Source organism: Camelina sativa, chromosome 5 (assembly GCF_030686135.1).
Source record: "Camelina sativa cultivar CO46 ecotype springtype chromosome 5, ASM3068613v1".
Taxonomy (NCBI): domain Eukaryota; kingdom Viridiplantae; phylum Streptophyta; class Magnoliopsida; order Brassicales; family Brassicaceae; genus Camelina; species Camelina sativa.
Genome location: NC_141884.1, coordinates 20,489,461 through 20,506,992, shown reverse-complemented (window position 1 = coordinate 20,506,992; position 17,532 = coordinate 20,489,461). Strand labels below are relative to the sequence as shown.

General features: G+C 43.9%; 3 non-coding genes across 3 annotated transcripts; 1 reads left to right on the top strand and 2 right to left on the bottom strand.

Annotated features, from left to right (window-relative positions):
* Positions 1-1,660: 1,660 nt before the first annotated feature.
* On the top strand, positions 1,661-1,767 carry LOC147944082 (small nucleolar RNA R71). Its single transcript, XR_015558756.1, has one exon. It is a non-coding gene; the product is annotated as a small nucleolar RNA R71 (small nucleolar RNA).
* A 3,651-nt stretch (positions 1,768-5,418) lies between these two features.
* On the bottom strand, positions 5,419-5,525 carry LOC147944081 (small nucleolar RNA R71). Its single transcript, XR_015558647.1, has one exon. It is a non-coding gene; the product is annotated as a small nucleolar RNA R71 (small nucleolar RNA).
* Positions 5,526-14,924: 9,399 nt separating this feature from the next.
* LOC147944080 (small nucleolar RNA R71) lies at positions 14,925-15,031 on the bottom strand. Its single transcript, XR_015558733.1, has one exon. It is a non-coding gene; the product is annotated as a small nucleolar RNA R71 (small nucleolar RNA).
* Between the last annotated feature and the right edge of the window lie 2,501 nt (positions 15,032-17,532).

Sequence of the window (17,532 nt, the reverse complement as noted above, 5' to 3'; positions counted from 1 at the left end):
GGTACATCTTAGTCGCTCCTGGATGAATAGAAAACCTGCTCGCATGAGCCTCTCTCAGGATCTCCTACCTCAACTCCTCATCTTTGGGCACACAAATCCGACCGTGCACCAAGATAGTACCATTATCTGAGACCTGATACTCTGAATCCACATCCTTTGAGGCATTAACCAGCCCCAAATCCTTCTCCTTAGCCAACCGCACCCTACTCATAAGATCTGCTCTATCAACCACCTCCAAACCCAACGGTTCCTGTGCAACAGCACACAACCTTAACGCACTGATCTCTCCTACCATAGACTCCATCTCCTGCTCCTGAGCCGAAGCTACCCTCTTCCGACTCAAAGCATCTGCAACCGTGTTAGCCTTACCAAGATGATAGGCTATCTCCAAATCATAATCCATCACATTGGACCCCAATAGCCCACCGCTAACCGCCCTAACAAGTCAATTGGTGACAGCTTGTCCTGTGGGAAGGTTGTTAAAGGGTGGAGACCAGGGTTCGAGGAACGCCTGGCGCACCAAGAACCTACTGGTGGATTTAGATGTCCACAGTGAGGGGTTAGGATCGATGCCCTGCAGGGCCAGCTTGGGGTCCGTTGGGACGGTTAGCGAGGGGCTAGTAGGGTCCACGGATGGTCCGTTAGGGCAGCTAGTGGGGGCTAGTGGGGTCCGCGGGACGGGTTGTCACAATTGGATCCTTGAGCACCTCGATAGGATCCTTTATCTGAACTTCATCTTGAAGAAAATCCTCCCCATCTAAACTCTCATTGTCCTCAGTGAGCCGTACTTCTACAGCTTGGGTGGTGATTGCATGGATAGTGCATAGTCCTTGGGTTTTGAACTGCTTTTCTAAGTAGTATGCCAGGTGTTGGGGTAGAAGCAGTCTTGCCTTCCATATACTTCATCTTGGAGTTAAGAGCTTCAAATTTGACGTTCACATGATTGTAAGAACATTTCATCCTCTGACTGAATTCAGCAAACTTTGTGGTAGTATCCAGAGAACCACTAGCTTGTCCTTGAAGAATTTGTTGCATCAGGTGTTTCATTTCTTGATCAGGAGCTTGAGTAAGCTGAATCTGTTGAGGGTGAAATCCTGGCGGTGGTTCTGAGGGAGCTTGATAACCTTGCTGAAACTGTTGTTTAGGCACAAATCCTTGATTGTAAGGCACAAAAAGTTTTTGTTGACCTTGTGGTTGTTGTTGAGGAGGGTACACCTGATCCTGGGGATTTGCAACGTTGGTACTCCTGTAAGACAAATTGGGGTTCGTCTTATAGGGGTGTTAACCCTTGTTGTATCCACCGTGATTCTGGATGTAACTGATCTCTTCTAACTGCTCACCCTCCCTATCTTGAGCTTGGAAAGGTTCATCCTCAGCTAGGTAGTGGACACTCTTCTGCTGACTTAGCAAGATGCGATCAAGCTTCTCATTGAAATTCTTGAGGTCCTTCTTGTACTTCTCCTTAGAACCAGCATCACCTCGAACTGTGCGGTTGTAGTCTTCATTGTAGTTGCCGTCATACTGGGCGAGGTTTTCAACCAGTTGCCATCTTTTCTCTACGTCTTTGTTCAGGAAGTTGATGATAGAAGCAGTGTCAAGCAGCATGTGTATCTTTGGAAGTACACCACGGTAGAGAGTGCTCAGCAGTGACTCGTTGCTGAATACATAGTGTAGGCATTGGCTATGGTAACCCTTGAAACGTTGCCAGACTTCACAGAATGATTCTGAGTTCTTCTGAGTGAAGCTTGAGATGTCATTCCTGAGACGTGCTGTTTTGGCGTTGGAGAAGAACTTAGCCAAGAAGGCTTTCTTGCAATCGTCCCAAGTGGTGATGGTTCCCTTAGGAATATTTTTCTCCCACTGATGAGCTTTATCTCCCAGGGAGAATGGGAAGAGGCGCAGCTTGTAACCATCCTCACTCACGCTGTTGATATTGGTGAGATTGCACAGATGGTCGAACTCGTCCAAGTGGTCGACTGGATCCTCCATGGGCAACCCGTGAAACTTGTTTCCTTGGATCATGGAGATCAGACCTAATATGTCTATATTTTGCATCTCCTTAGCCTGTATTTGTCATGCATTTAGCTGGGACAACTAGTTATTTTGCATCATTTTAGAACCACTTTTGTACATTTTGCATATTTAGGAAGTTTCTGCATCATCCTTGCATACATTGCGCATTTCGGATTTTTTCAGGTGTCTAGGAGACGTTGGAAGCGCAGAGGATCGAGCCACACTCAACCTCTGCAATCAAGCCACGCTCAACCTCCGCAATCGAGCCACACTCAACCTCCGCAACCAAGCCACGCTCAACCTCCGCAATCGAGCTACTCCTCACTTCCACAATCGAGCTACTCCTCACTTCCACAATCGACCCATCCTCACTTCCACAATCGAGCTACTCCTCACTTCCACAATCGAGCCCTCCTCACTTCCACAATCGAGCTACTCCTCACATCCACAATCGAGCTACTCCTCACTTCCACGATCGAGCCATCACTCGAGCCACCGGTCTAGGGATTCAGCTTTTGACGTCTTCAACGAAGTTGTAGAGAATTGAGTCATATTTCCAATGCCGTTTATTTCAAGCCAATCGGAGGTGTGGTTCAAGAGTTATCATCGTTTTAGCGGATGCGTATACACCCAGCTCGAGCCACTTTCACCGACCATGCTTGAGCCATTTTCACTCACACCACTGGAGCCACTCCTACTCACTCCACTCGACCTCACTCTAGGGAGAGACGACACGCGACTCGACCGCACATGTCAGGAAGACGTTCCGTCTTACGCGCTTCAGGAGATTCCCAAACCGATGCTTCACCTTGTTGTTTTAAGTTTTAAGGATTTACATATTTTTACTATAAATACATTTTGTTAAGTCTTGGCTGAAGACATCTTAGTTTTATCTCGTTTTCTTTTGTAAGGTTTACCTAGCCACCAAAACCGTACTCTGATCTTGTATCCCGATATCTTTGAATTTATTCAGTATTTTGATTTGATTTCTTCTACAAAGTTGTTCTTCACATTTTAATCTATCTAAGAATGCTTGTTTCAATGTTTTCTATGTTTGCATCTTTGACTATGATTTTCGGATCTGAGTAGTGTGTTAGTTCTTGAGGATGGGATAGATTAGGTGAAGGATCTTAGGATGTAGAGTGTTTAAGCGTTGATTGCATGATTTCCTTCTGGACTAGAGTAAAAAATACTAGTTTTTCTCTGATCAATTGGGACTAGGTTTGAGACATTTCCACACCCAAAAGGTGTTTGATGAAATGTCTGACCAAGTAGTGCCAGAGACTTACGTTCCTAGTGTGACAACCCGTCCCGCGGACCCCACTAGCCCACCGCTAGCTGCCCCAACAGACCGTCCGTGGACCCCACTAGCCCACCGCTAGCCGGCCCAACAGACCCCAAGCTGGCCCTGCAGGGCATCGATCCTAACCCCTCACTGGGCAAATGGAACTATTCATCCAAATCCATAGTAGGTTATTCGTGCGCCAGGCGTTCCTCGAACCCTGGTCCTCACCCTTTAACAACCTTCCCACAGGACAAGCTGTCACCAATTGATCAATTGGTGGCAACTTGTCCTGTGGGAAGGTTGTTAAAGGGTGAGGACCAGGGTTCGAGGAACGCCTGGTGCACCAATAACCTACTGGTGGATGTGGATTTCCACAGTGATGGGTTAGGATCGATGCCCTGCAGGGCCAGCTTGGGGTCCGTTTGGGCGGCTAGCAGTGAGGCTAATGGGGTCCACGGGACGGGTTGTTACAATAAAAATCGATTTTTATGTGACAACCCGTCCCGCGGACCCCACTAGCCCACCGCTAGCTGCCCCAACGGACCGTCTGTGGACCCTGCTAGCCCACCGCTAGCCGTCCAACAGACTCCAAGCTGGCCCTGCAGGGCATCGATCCTAACCCATCACTGTGGATATCCCAATTGGTGGCAACTTGTCATGTGGGAAGGTTGTTAAAGGGTGGGGACCAGGGTTCGAGGAACGCCTGGCGCACCAATAACCTACTGGTGGATTGGGATATCCACAGTGATGGGTTAGGATCGATGCCCTGCAGGGCCAGCTTGGAGTCTGTTGGACGGCTAGCGGTGGGCTAGCAGGGTCCACAGACGGTCCGTTGGGGCAGCTAGCAGTGGGCTAGTGGGGTCCGCGGGACGGGTTGTCACACCTAGCCTAAGAGATTAGTTGTCTAGGATGTTTGTTGACATGAATGAACTTGTTTGTAATGCCTGCTCGACCATGATCCTCTAGCGAGAGCTAGGTATGGAAGTGGTTGAGTCTGAGTAGCTTTTGCCAAGAGATTGGATTAGCTAGGTTGTGATGTTCATTGTTTAGGGATAGTTTGCTTGTGGTATGTTAAACACTCTGTAGACTAGGATATTCCACCGACATCAATTACCCCATCCTTAGGACTTCTTTCTTTCTGATTTTTATTACATTCTTGGAACAGTTTCGTTTCTTGCTTTTTAGTTCATGCTTAGACTCGTTTATGTTTTTATTTATTTTTGCTTCGTGTCATGCATTCTCGTTTCTAGTTCGGTGACTCATTTCGGTTTTGCATTTTAATCACTCTAGGATTGTTAGAAAAAACACTCTTTTGAATTGGCTTAACTTGTGACTTCTTGATTGCATCTTGAGTGATAGTGAACCTTCCCAACTGGATTGACACCTTAAGTATTACAACGCATAAGGTTAATTGAGACCTGCTAGGATAAGACACACAAAAATCCTAGTATCAATTTGGTGTCGTTGCCATTTGGGATTCTTTTTGCTACATTTAAGATTTCAAGTTTTGCAAGATTAAGTTCTGTTACACAATCATTATGAGTACTGACTTGCTTTGGTTTTCTGCTTGTTTGTTTTGCATCTAAGGTACCTATTGATTGCAACCTTGCATGCACACCAGATCAAGAGGGCATCAGAATCTCCTTCCTGTGATCGACGAAATCAATCGGTTGCAACGCCCACGACAAGCTCGTCAACCCACTTATCATCCCGCACACGTCACTATGGAACACCAGAATGAACCACATCAGGGACCGCGAAACATTGGTGCTGGGGATGCACCGAACACTCATACTCAACGTGCTGGAATCGTCCCTCCTGCCGTGCCGAACAACAACTTCGAGATCAAAAGTGGTCTGATCACCATGATCCAAGGAAACAAGTTTCACGGGTTGCCTATGGAGGATCCACTCGACCACTTGGACGAGTTTGACCGTCTTTGTGGTCTCACCAAGATCAACGGCGTGAGTGAGGATGGTTACAAGTTGCGCCTCTTCCCTTTCTCCCTGGGAGACAAGGCTCATCAATGGGTGAAAAACCTTCCCAAGGGATCAATCACCACCTGGGATGGCTGCAAGAAGGCATTCTTGGCCAAGTTTTTCTCCAACTCTTGAACAGCACGTCTCAGGAATGAGATTTCCAGCTTCACTCAGAAGAGCTCAGAATCATTATGTGAAGCATGGGAGCGTTTCAAGGGTTACCACAGCCAGTGCCCACACCATGGTTTCAGCAACGAGTCATTACTGAGTACTCTCTACCGTGGTGTCCTTCCCAAAATACGTATGCTGCTTGACACCGCTTCTAACGGTAACTTCCTGAACAAGGACGTCGATGAAGGTTGGCAACTTGTGGAGAATCTCGGTCAGTCAGACGGCAACTACAATGAGGATTATGACCGCACAGTTCGCGGCGACGCTGGGTCTGAGGAGAAGTATAAGAAAGACCTCAAGAATGTCAATGAGAAGCTTGACCGTATCTTGCTAAGCCAGCAGAGGAGCATCCACTTTGTATCTGAGGATGACCCTTTCCAAGTTCCAGATGGGGAGGGCGAGCAGACTAAGGAGATCAGCTATGTTCAGAATCAGGGTGGATACAACAAAGGTTACAACCCCTACAAGACGAACCCCAATTTGTCTTACCGAAGTACCAATGTTGTTAATCCACAAGATCAGGTGTACCCGCCTCAACAACAACAACAAGGTCAACAAAAACCTTTTGTGCCTTACAATCCGGGATTCTCACCAAAACAACAATTCCAACAGGGTTACCAAGCTCCCTCAGGACCACCGCCAGGATTCCGCCCTCAACTAGTTCCGCCTACCCCAGCCCCAGATCAAGAAATGAAGCACATGCTGCAACCACTTCTTCAAGGTCAAGCTAGTGGTTCTCTGGATACTGCTAAGAAGTTTGCTGAACTCAGTCAGCGGATGGAATGTTCTTACAATGATCTAAATGTCAAGTTTGAAGCCCTTAACTCCAAGATGAAGTATATGGAAGGCAAGACTGTTTCTACTTCTACCCCAACAACTGGCCAACTACCTGGAAAAGCAGTTCAAAACCCCAAGGACTATGCTACTATGCATGCCATCACCACCCAAGCTGTAGATGTACGGCTCACTGAGGACACTGAGAGTTTAGATGGGGAGGAATTTCTTCAATATGAAGTTCAGATAAAGGATCATGTCGAGGTGCTCAAGGATCCAATTAAGTCAGCCAAGCAATCTGATCCTGATGCTACTAAAGAACCCAATGCTCCCAAGGATAAACCTGCGAGATTCATTCCTCCACTATACAAGCCACCTCTACCATTTCCAGTGAGGTTTAAGAAGTAGCTTACTGAGAAGTATAAAGCTCTGTTCGAAAAACAAGTCAAGGAGATTGAACTTAGGATGCCTTTGCTTGATGCATTTGCACTTGTGCCTCAATATCAAAAGTTTTTAACTGACTTGGTAACCGAAAAGACCAAAGAGAAGGAGGAGATAGCTAAAGGAGCTCAAGCTAAGGCTCTGGAAGATGAAAGGGTAGTACATGACATAGGTGGGGTTATTCATGAATGCAAGGCTGTTATTCAGAAGATGATTATCCCAAAGAAGCTAGAGGACCCTGGTTCTTTCACCTTGCCTTGTTCTCTAGGTCCATTGGCCTTCAAAAAGTGCCTATGCGACCTTGGTGCTTCAGTTAGCCTCATGCCACTCTCTGTAGCTCAAAGGCTAGGATTCAACAAATACAAGTCATGCAACCTCTGCTTAATATTGGCTGATAGGACTACTAGATTGCCTCATGGTCTATTAGAGAACCTGCCCATCAAAATTGGACAAGCTGAGATTCCTACTGACTTTGTGGTGCTGGGAATGGATGAAGAGCCTAAAGATCCACTAATCCTGGGAAGGCCTTTCTTAGCTACAGTTGGAGCATTCATTGATGTCAAGAAGGGGATGATTGATCTCAATCTGGGTAAAAACTTCAAGATGAAGTTTGATATCAAGGATTCTAAGAAGAAACCAACTATTGATGGACAGACCTTCATGATTGAAGAGAAAGATCAGAAATCTGGGTTTAGCATCTTTGAGGATGTGAATGAGGCAGAAACAGAGGTTTTGGTAACCATAGAGAAAAGTCAAAGTGTCACTCGACCATTCTCCAACTCGAGTGCAGTCGTTACCCTCCCTACGCGTCGAGACATACTTCCTAATCACCAACCGCAAGAGACAAGTCCTCCCGCGCTTGACAGTTTGTTTGAACCCCAAACAACCAAGATTTTAAGGGATACAGTGGCGGAGTTAACAGCCACGTTGGAGGAGATGAGAGGGCAAATCATGCAGCTCCAGGATAAAGTTAAAATCTCTTCTCCAAGAAAAGCAAGACAGAGGTTGGGGATAATGAAGAAGAGAAGATCTTTTCTTATTGAACCTGGGCAGAATGCTAAAGAGTATATGGTTAGACAAGACATTCTAGAGGGGTCTACAAAACTCAACTCGACCGACACCGGCACATCACGCTCGCGACTCGAACTTCCCGACTACCTCACTTGAGCCGCTCTCGCTGTTCTGAACCGACGAATCGAGCCAACCTTCCCAACTGCCTCAATCGAGCCACATTCCGACTTCCTCTCTCGAGCCACTCATGACATCCGCTCGAGCCCACATCAAGGCATGCACGGAGTTAAGCAACAGATCGAACATCAAGGGGATTATCAGCCCACAGAGGTGGTTGTGCTAGTATCAGATCATGGCGAGTCTAGAGTCGAAGACATGCAGTGTGACAAGCAGCCGAACATGTATCAGACCACGCAAGCGGTTGAGCAGCACGTCGACCAAACCACTGAGGACACCCCTGCGGATCCAGAACAAGGTGAAGGACAAAGTCAATATAACGCTCCTCCTTGGGCGAGCACCGACTCCTTCTGCTACTACTGAGGTACTCCCACCTTCCCTTTGTACATACCATTTCATTCCTGCATTGTTTCTGTTGTGATTCTTAAATCCTCCTACAAATTTTTTTTACACAGGAGACTGTGTAATTTAAGTTTGGGGGAGGGTTTGAGATGATGTATCTGATGTTGTGTTCTGTGATTCTTATTTTAATTTTTGCATTATATCATGTTTGAGTTTGCATCTATTTATTGCATATAAAAAAAAAAAAAAAAAAAAAAAAAAAAAAAATCGAAAATTTCCACAAAAACAGAGTGTTCATGTAGTTTGCACTTGCATGTTAGGATTGAGATAGGATCAAGGCCCTTGTTATTAGTTCTTTGATGCTTGTTGACTGAACTTGGAAATGTAAGATTGAAGCATGTTTTGAATTGATATCATTCCCTATCTACCTGAACCTAATCCTGACTTGCAATTATCATGTGATGCATTGAAGTTGAACTCATGGATACCATACACATACTTGGATTCTATTTCACATTTTTACCACCCTTGTCAATCCAAGTAGTTGATTCCCATCTTTGGAACAGTTCCCCGCACCATTAACCAACCGTTCTTTCAAGCCAATTGTATTCTTGAGTGTCAGGCCTTTTCCGAGTTGAGCTTGTTAGAAAGTGTTAGGTTCTAACCGACAAGAGTAGGATCCTGTGTAGTTCTAGTTCGCGTTATCCGGACTAGTAGGACTAGGTGAGAACTCGATTTTGGGTATTGGGTATGGATTTGTGCAGAAAAGTAAAGAGGTAGAAAGTCTTTAGGAGGGGGATGTGTTTACATAGTTTACAAGTCTAGTAAAGAATTTGGGTTGAGCAAAGTAAAAAGAGTTATTGGTTCTCGGCATAAAATAAAAAGATTAGACAAAGAAAAAGAAAAAAAAATGCTTAAGTTGTCTAGAGTCCCTAGAAGAAAAGAAAACGAACCATAGTGATAATAAAGATTTCCCCATCCGCTAGAATGAAAAGAAGTGAACTCCTCCTAAGACTAAGTGTAAAAAGTTTGAGATGAAGTTTCTGATGAAGGGTAGAAATAGGACCAACTTCGGTTTAGAGTGTTCTTTGGGTAGACAGGACGCTGCTCTTGTACGTATCAGTTGGTTTCAACCTTTAGCCTTCTCTTAAGCTCAACTCCTTTTCCTGAGAGAACCTTGTTCTGTATTGATAAAACCACGTGATGAGGAGACCATCTATGTCTCGAACCTTTACCCTAGCCAAATGAGTTCAATGACATTGATTAGCTTGATTCACGGTTCTCTGTTAATGAATGTTAAAGGGGATTATTGATAGGATTGCATGTGTAGATTTGAAATAAAGTTCCTTCACCATGCATCATAGAACTAAAAACAAGGACCTTGATTCTAACTACTCTATACAGCTTGTTTTAGGTTTTGAGACCCCATCTTCACACCTCTCTTCCATACTTTGTTCTTGATAGTTTGCTTGAGGGAAAGCAAAGAATAAGTTTGGAGGAGTTGATATGTCTATATTTTGCATCTCCTTAGCCTGTATTTGTCATGCATTTAGCTGGGACAACTAGTTATTTTGCATCATTTTAGAACCTCTTTCGTACATTTTGCATGTTTAGGAAGTTTCTGCATCATCCTTGCATACAATGCGCATTTCGGAGTTTTTTAGGTGTCTAGGAGACGTTGGAAGCGCAGAGGATCGAGCCACGCTCAACCTCCGCAATCAAGCCACGCTCAACCTCCGCAATCGAGCCACGCTCAACCTCCGCAACCAAGCCACGCTCAACCTCCACAATCGAGCTACTCCTCATTTCCACAATCGAGCTACTCCTCACTTCCACAATCGAGCCATCCTCACTTCCACAATTGAGCTACTCCTCACTTCCACAATCAAGCTACTCCTCACTTCCACAATCGAGCCCTCCTCAATTCCACAGTCGAGCTACTCCTCACTTCAACAATCGAGCTACTCCTCACTTCCACAATCGAGCCATCCTCACTTCCACAATCGAGCTACTCCTCACTTTCACAATCGAGCCATCCCTTGAGCCACCGGTCTAGGGATTCAGCTTTTGACGTCTTCATCAAAGTTGTAGAGAATTGAGTCATCTTTCTAATGCCGTTTATCTCAAGCCAATCGGAGGTGTGGTTCAAGAGTTATCATCGTTTTAGTGGATGAGTATACACCCAGCTCGAGCCACTTTCACCGACCATGCTCGAGCCATTTTCACTCACACCACTGGAGCCACTCCTACTCACTCCACTCGACCTCACTCTAGGGAGAGACGACACGCGACTCGACCACACATGTCAGGAAGACGTTCCGTCTTACGCGCTTCAGGAGATTCCCAAACCGACGCTTCACCTTGTCGTTTTAAGTTTTAGGGATTTAAATGTTTTTACTATAAATACATTTTGTTAAGTCTTGGCTGAAGACATCTTAGTTTTTATCTCGTTTTCTTTTGTAAGGTTTCCCTAGCCACCAAAACCGTACTCTGATCTTGTATCCCGATATCTTTGAATTTATTCAGTATTTTGATTTAATCTATCTAAGAATGCTTGTTTCAATATTTTCTATGTTTGCATCTTTGACTATGATTTTTGGATCTGAGTAGTGTGTTAGTTCTTGAGGATGGGATAGATTAGGTGGAGGATCTTAGGATGTAGAGTGTTTAAGCATTGATTGCATGATTCCCTTCTGGACTAGAGTAAAAAATACTAGTTTTTCTCTGATCAATTGGGACTAGGTTTGAGACATTTCCACACCCAAAAGGTGTTTGATGAAATGTCTGACCAAGTAGTGCCAGAGACTTACGTTCCTAGCCTAAGAGATTAGTTGTCTAGGATGTTTGTTGACATGAATGAACTTGTTTGTAATGCCTGCTCGACCATGATCCTCTAGCGAGAGCTAGGTATGGAAGTGGTTGAGTCTGAGTAGCTTTTGCAAAGAGATTGGATTAGCTAGGTTGTGATGTTCATTGTTTAAGGATAGTTTGCTTGTGGTATGTTAAACACTCTGTAGACTAGGATACTCCACCGACATCAATTACACCATCCTTAGGACTTCTTTCTTTCTGATTTTTATTACATTCCTGGAACAGTTTCGTTTCTTGCTTTTTAGTTCATGCTTAGACTCGTTTATGTTTTTATTCATTTTTGCTTCGTGTCATGCATTCTCGTTTCTAGTTCGGTGACTCATTTCGGTTTTGCATTTTAATCACCCTAGGATTGTTAGAAAAAACACTCTTTTGAATTGGCTTAACTTGTGACTTCTTGATTGCATCTTGAGTGATAGTAAACCTTCCCAACTGGATTGACACATTAAGTATTACAACACATAAGGTTAACTGAGACCTGCTAGGATAAGACACACAAAAATCCTAGTATCAAGACCCCTTTTGATTTCAAAGTTATTGTTCTGCACGGCGGGAGGGACGATTCCAGCATGCTGAGTATGTGTGTTTGGTGCATCCCCAGCACCAATGTTTCTCGGCCTCGGATTTGGTCTGTTAGGTTGCTCCATAATGACTGGTGCGGGATGATTAGTGAAAATACGAGTTTATCGTGGTCTTTGCAACCGATTGATGTCGTCAATAGCAGGAAGGAGATTATGATGCCCTCTTGATCTGGTGTGCATGCAAGTTTGTAATCAAAAGGTACCTGAGATGCAAAACAAACAATCAGACAACCAAAACAAGTTAGTACTCAGAATAATAAGTGTAACAGAACTTAATCCTGTAAAACTTGAAATCTTCAATGTAGCAAAATGAATCCCAAATGGCAACGGCGCCAAATTGATACTAGGATTTTTGTACATCCTAGCAGGTTCAATTAACCTTATGCAGTTGTAATAATTAAGGTGTCAATCCAGTTGGGAAACTTTACTAACAATTGAGATGCAATCAAGTAATCACAAGTCAAGCCAATTCTAAGAGTGGTTTTTTATCTAACAATCCTAGAGTGATTAGAATGCAAAACGGAATTGAACTACAGAACTAGAAACGAGAATGCATGACAAGAAGCAAAAATGAATGAAAACAGAAACGAGTCTAAACATGAACTAAACAGCAAGAAGCGAAACAGTCTCAGGAATGCAATAAAAATCAGAAAGAAAGAAGTCCTAAGGATGGGAATAACTTATGTCAGTGGAGTCTCCTAGTCTATAGAGTGTTTAACATGCCACAAGCAAACTATCCCTAAACATCACGACTTAGCTAATCCAATCTCTTGACAGAAGCTACTCAGAATCAACCACTTCCAAACCTATCTCTCGCTAGAGAAACATGATCAAGCAGGCATGACAAACAAGTTCATTCATGTCAACACACATCCTAGACAACTAATCTCTTAGGCTAGGAATGTAAGTCTTTGGCAATAGTTGGTCAGACATTTCATCAAACACTTTTTAGGTGTGGAAATGTCTAATACCTAGTTCCAATTGATCAGAGAGAAACTAGTATTTCTAACTCTAGTCCAGAAAGGAATCATAAAAATCTAAGCTTAAACACCCTACATACTAAGATCCTTCACCTAATCTATCCCATCTGATAACACTCTAATTTACATGTTTTTAGCATCCTTTTTTGTCCATATTTTGCATTGTTCATAACTCTAACTTAGCATTTTTAGACCATTTACTGAAGGAATCAAGTTTTAGTGCATTGAGGGTGTTGCATTTCTGCATTTGCATATATTAGATGAAAACAGGTGCTAAAGAGCCAAGAATGGAGAAAAACAAGGACAACTCGAGCATGTACCCGAAGGAGCCATCGAGCTACAAGAACAAGTCTAAGCCCCAACACGATCGAAGAGGATCCAAGAGCGCGAAGAGCAACCCGAAGAGCCACCCGAGGAGTTACCCGACTCAAGCCTCGTGTACCCCATCGAGTAGACCATCGGGCAGGTCTGGGAAGCTAGGTCAAATGGGTTTCCATATATAAATCCCCTCTTTCCCTTGCTCCCAAAAGAGCACGCCGCAGACCCTCAAACGAGAGAGCGAGAGCTTCTGTGAGAGAACTGAGCAACTCAACATTTTCTTCTTGTTTTTGTACTTTTCTTTTGTAGTTTTCTTAGATCTTTATCCTATACTCTTTCTACTCTACTCTATCTTTCAATATAATGTCATTTTTGTTTATTATGATTGCTTTTTCATTCGTTTCTATGTCCGAGTAGTGTAGCAAAGTTTCTAGGGATGGGATAGATGATTAGGTGTTCTTGATCGGTTAGGATGCTTTAGTTGATTGTTATGATTGATAAATTTCCTTCTAGGTTGATGTTCTTAATGCGGTCAACAGACCGAAAGGTTGAGATTAGATCTAGGGCGTTTATAATGCTACAGGCCGAAAGGAGTAGATAAAATGCTTGATTAGGTCAATGCTAGAGGTATACTTAACTTTGAGTGACAAAATCAGATAAGTCTAAGTATACTGACAAAAATGAATTGTTCTTAATGCCTGCTTGTTCATATTGCTAGTGCGACAGTGTGGTAGTATGTTCAAGGTTGATTGTTGCTAGTGCGACAGTGTGGTGACAAGGTTTTAGAGATTCATTGTCTAGGAAATGATTGCTTGAGGCATGTAAGGCATCCGTATTGGTCTAGAACACTTAGGATTCGATTACCCCCATCCTTAGGAACTTTCGTATTTAATTTCTTGCATTTTCTTTACTTACTCGACTACTTACCCGATCAGGTACACGATAACCTGCATCGAGTAATACCTCGAGCTGTTCATAGTTCACTTGCATACTCGATCACCCCACTCGATCATATACTCGGTTGCTTGCATCGAGTGCTTAGGTCATGTGGTTTACTTGTTTATATTCTTTTACTTTGTTTATATTAGGACTATTAGAACCAAACCCCTCTATTGCCTGGCTTAACTTGCTTGATTCTGATTGCATCTTATCTGCTAGTATAACAACTATTTGGATTGATAACCCTTTGTAGTACAACTGCATAGGGAATTGATACCATTGGTGAAAACTAGTCTAACAATTTGGCGTCGTTGCCATTTGGTTGTTTACTTTTGCTACGTTTAGGATTTCAGGACTTGCTAGATCAAGTTCGTTTGTTTATATTTTTTTCAGATACTGACTTGTTTGCTTCCGCTTTTGTTTGTTTTGAATCTCAGGAACAACCCGAGTACCCACCCGACCCGTCACTCGATCACCTGGATCGAGTTGATCCTCGTGTACACACTCGGATACTTGCCTGTGCATGCAAACACGATCCAGAGGTAGCCAGAACCTGAGTCCTTTCATCGACAACATCGACAGACCTCGGCTACTCAGACAACAACAAGTTCAACCGGAACTAGCGACCATTGAGGAGATGATGAATAATCAGAACGGTCAACTAGATCCTCAAGCAAGGACCAACATAGGAGCACGAAATGCTCCGACTACTCACACTCAGAGGAATGGCATTGTGCCACCAGCTGTACAGAACAACAATTTTGAGATCAAGAGTAGTCTCATCCAGATAATACAGAGCAACAAGTTTCATGGACTGCCAATGGAGGACCCATTGGATCATCTGGATGAATTTGATAGGCTCTGTAGCCTAACTAAGATAAATGGAGTCAATGAAGATGGATTCAAGCTCAGGCTTTTCCCATTCTCTTTGGGAGATAAAGCACACATCTGAGAGAAATCGCTCCCTAAGGAGTCCATCACCACTTGGGAAGCGTGCAAGAAGGCATTCCTGGCCAAATTCTTCTCAAACTCCAGAACTGCAAGGCTGCAAAATGAAATTTCCAGCTTTGTACAAAAGAACAACGAAACGTTCAATGAAGCTTGGGAACGTTTCAAGGGGTACACAACTCGATGTCCACATCACGGATTCAGTAATGCTTCATTGCTGAGCACACTATACCGAGGAGTGGTCCCCAAGATACAGATGTTGCTGGACACCGCAAGCAATGGTAACTTCCTCAACAAGGATGTTGATGAAGGTTGGGACCTAGTTGAGAACTTGGCTCAGTCTGATGGCAACTACAATGAGAATTATGATCGCTCTATGCGATCTACAGGAGAGGAAGATGCCAAGTACAAGAGGGACATGAAAGCCCTCAATGACAAGCTCGATTAGCTCCTCAACCAGCAGAAGCATGTACATGCTATATCAGAGGAAGAGCAGTTTCAACAACAAGATGGGGAGACTATGCAGCTAGAGGATGTTAACTACATCAATAACCAAGGAGTGTACAATAGAGGGTACAACAACTTCAAGCCAAATCCGAATCTGTCTTATCGGAACCCGAATGTTACGAATCCTCAGGACCAAACCTACCCATCTACAGTTCAAGGGAACCAGACCCAACAGAAGCCTTTTGTCAAGTACAACCAAGGCTATGCACCTAAGCAACAATACCAAGGGACCTACAACCAACCACCAGGGTTCCAACAACACCAAGGTCCACCGAACCAGTCACAAGAAGCCGAGTTATGTGGTCTTATTCAGCAAATGATTCAGCAACAGGCTACAGCTTCTATGGACATCGCGAAACGGTTCGCGTAAATGAGCAACAAGATCGACTCAGGATACAATAACCTCAATGCCAAGTACGAATCACTCAATACAAAGGTTTGATACCTGGAAGGCCACCACAACAACCAACTCGCACCAAAGATCAATCAACTGCCGGGTAAAGCTGTTCAAAACCCCAAAGATTATGCAACTGCTCAAGCCATTTTCCTGGATGATGACTATGAGAACTACCTCACTGGGGACAGTGATGATCAAGATGGGGAGGATGTGGATGACTCAACGAAGAATGAGGCCAAATACTATATATCTGAGTATGAACCTGAGCCTTCACCCGAAGAGACTGATCGAGTTGATGATCGAGCACTGGTTCGAGAATCACAAACTGAAGAATAACCCGAAGTGGAACCCAATGACCTACACGATGGTGATGATCGGATAATGCATCGAGTAGATGTTGAGAAAGGAGATCAGCCTCAACCACCTGCACTGGTAGGAGGGGAGTTGGAGGAAAGGTTCAATGTTGCACTTGACATCCAGTTGGAGGCGCTTGCAGAGTGAATAGCTAAGCGCAAAGCTCCACCACCTAAGCTTTTGCCCCCACATGAGCTTCAGCATGAAGCTGCAAAGGAAGCAGCTAGATTGGAGGATGAGTTTAAGGAGGCTGTCAAGGAGATCGGATTTGAAATTCATAGAAGTGGAATTTGTTTGGATCCTGAGGTAAGAATTGAGGAAAAACTTAAAGATCCTGGCTCTTTCACATTGCCGTGTTCAATAGGATTTCGGATTTTCAAGAGCTGTTTGTGTGATCTTGGAGCTTTGGTCAGCATTATGCCGCTTTCAGTTGCTAACAAGCTGGGATTCACCGACTTCAAACCAAGTAAGCAGTATCTGGTTCTAGCTGATAGAACAGTAAGACATTCGATTGGCATTTTAGAGAATCTGCCTCTAAGGATTGGGAGACTGGAAGTGCCTACCGACTTCATGATCCTGGATATGGATAAGGAACCAGATGATCCACTGATTCTTGGAAGACCATTTTTGGCAACAGTTGGTGCGGTGATCAAAGTGAAACGAGGCAAGATCAAGATAGAGCATGGTGAACACTTCAAGATGGAGTTTGATGTGAAGAAAGGGGTTAAGAGGCCAACCATAGATGGTCAAGCTTTTTCCACCAGGACCAAACAAACAAAAATGCTACATCTTGAAGTGGTCAACACCACATTTACCATGGAACCTGGACAAAATCTGGTAGATCTTTTGAACCAGCCTGCTGTAGTGGAGAGGATTCCAGAACCTCTTCCACATGGATCCCATGCTTAAGGAGTATGAAGAGTCAAGCTTAGTGACTTTTAACAAGCTCACTTGGGAGGAAGTCCCAAAGGTATCCTTTAATTCTAGTCTATTTACTGTATTTATCTTTATTTAATTTTTATATTTTTGCAACATTTCAAAAAAAAAAAAAAAAAGAGAAAATTGGAAAGAGTGAAATTGGTAAACCTGAGGGTCAACCCGACACCGTACTCGACGCGCCTGATCGTGTCTCTTCTCGGGTAGCGAGTGGAGTCCAAATTCCGCAAGGAAGCCCACTCTCGGTGAAGCCCACCAACCGAAACCCTAGCCTATTTAAGGAGGTCGAACCCTTCTCCCTCTTCATCACCGATAAGTCTCCCTCATTCTCTTAACTTTTTTTTCTTTCAATCTCCATAAGTTTATATTCTTCTCTCTCGATTCCAAGCTCATCCGATTTTCTTTGGAGACTAACCCTATTAATCCCAAGAACTAGCTTTTCTTTTTCTTCCCAAGGAATCGATATGGAGCCAACCGCTAGAACCTACCAAAGGAAAGGAAGAAGATC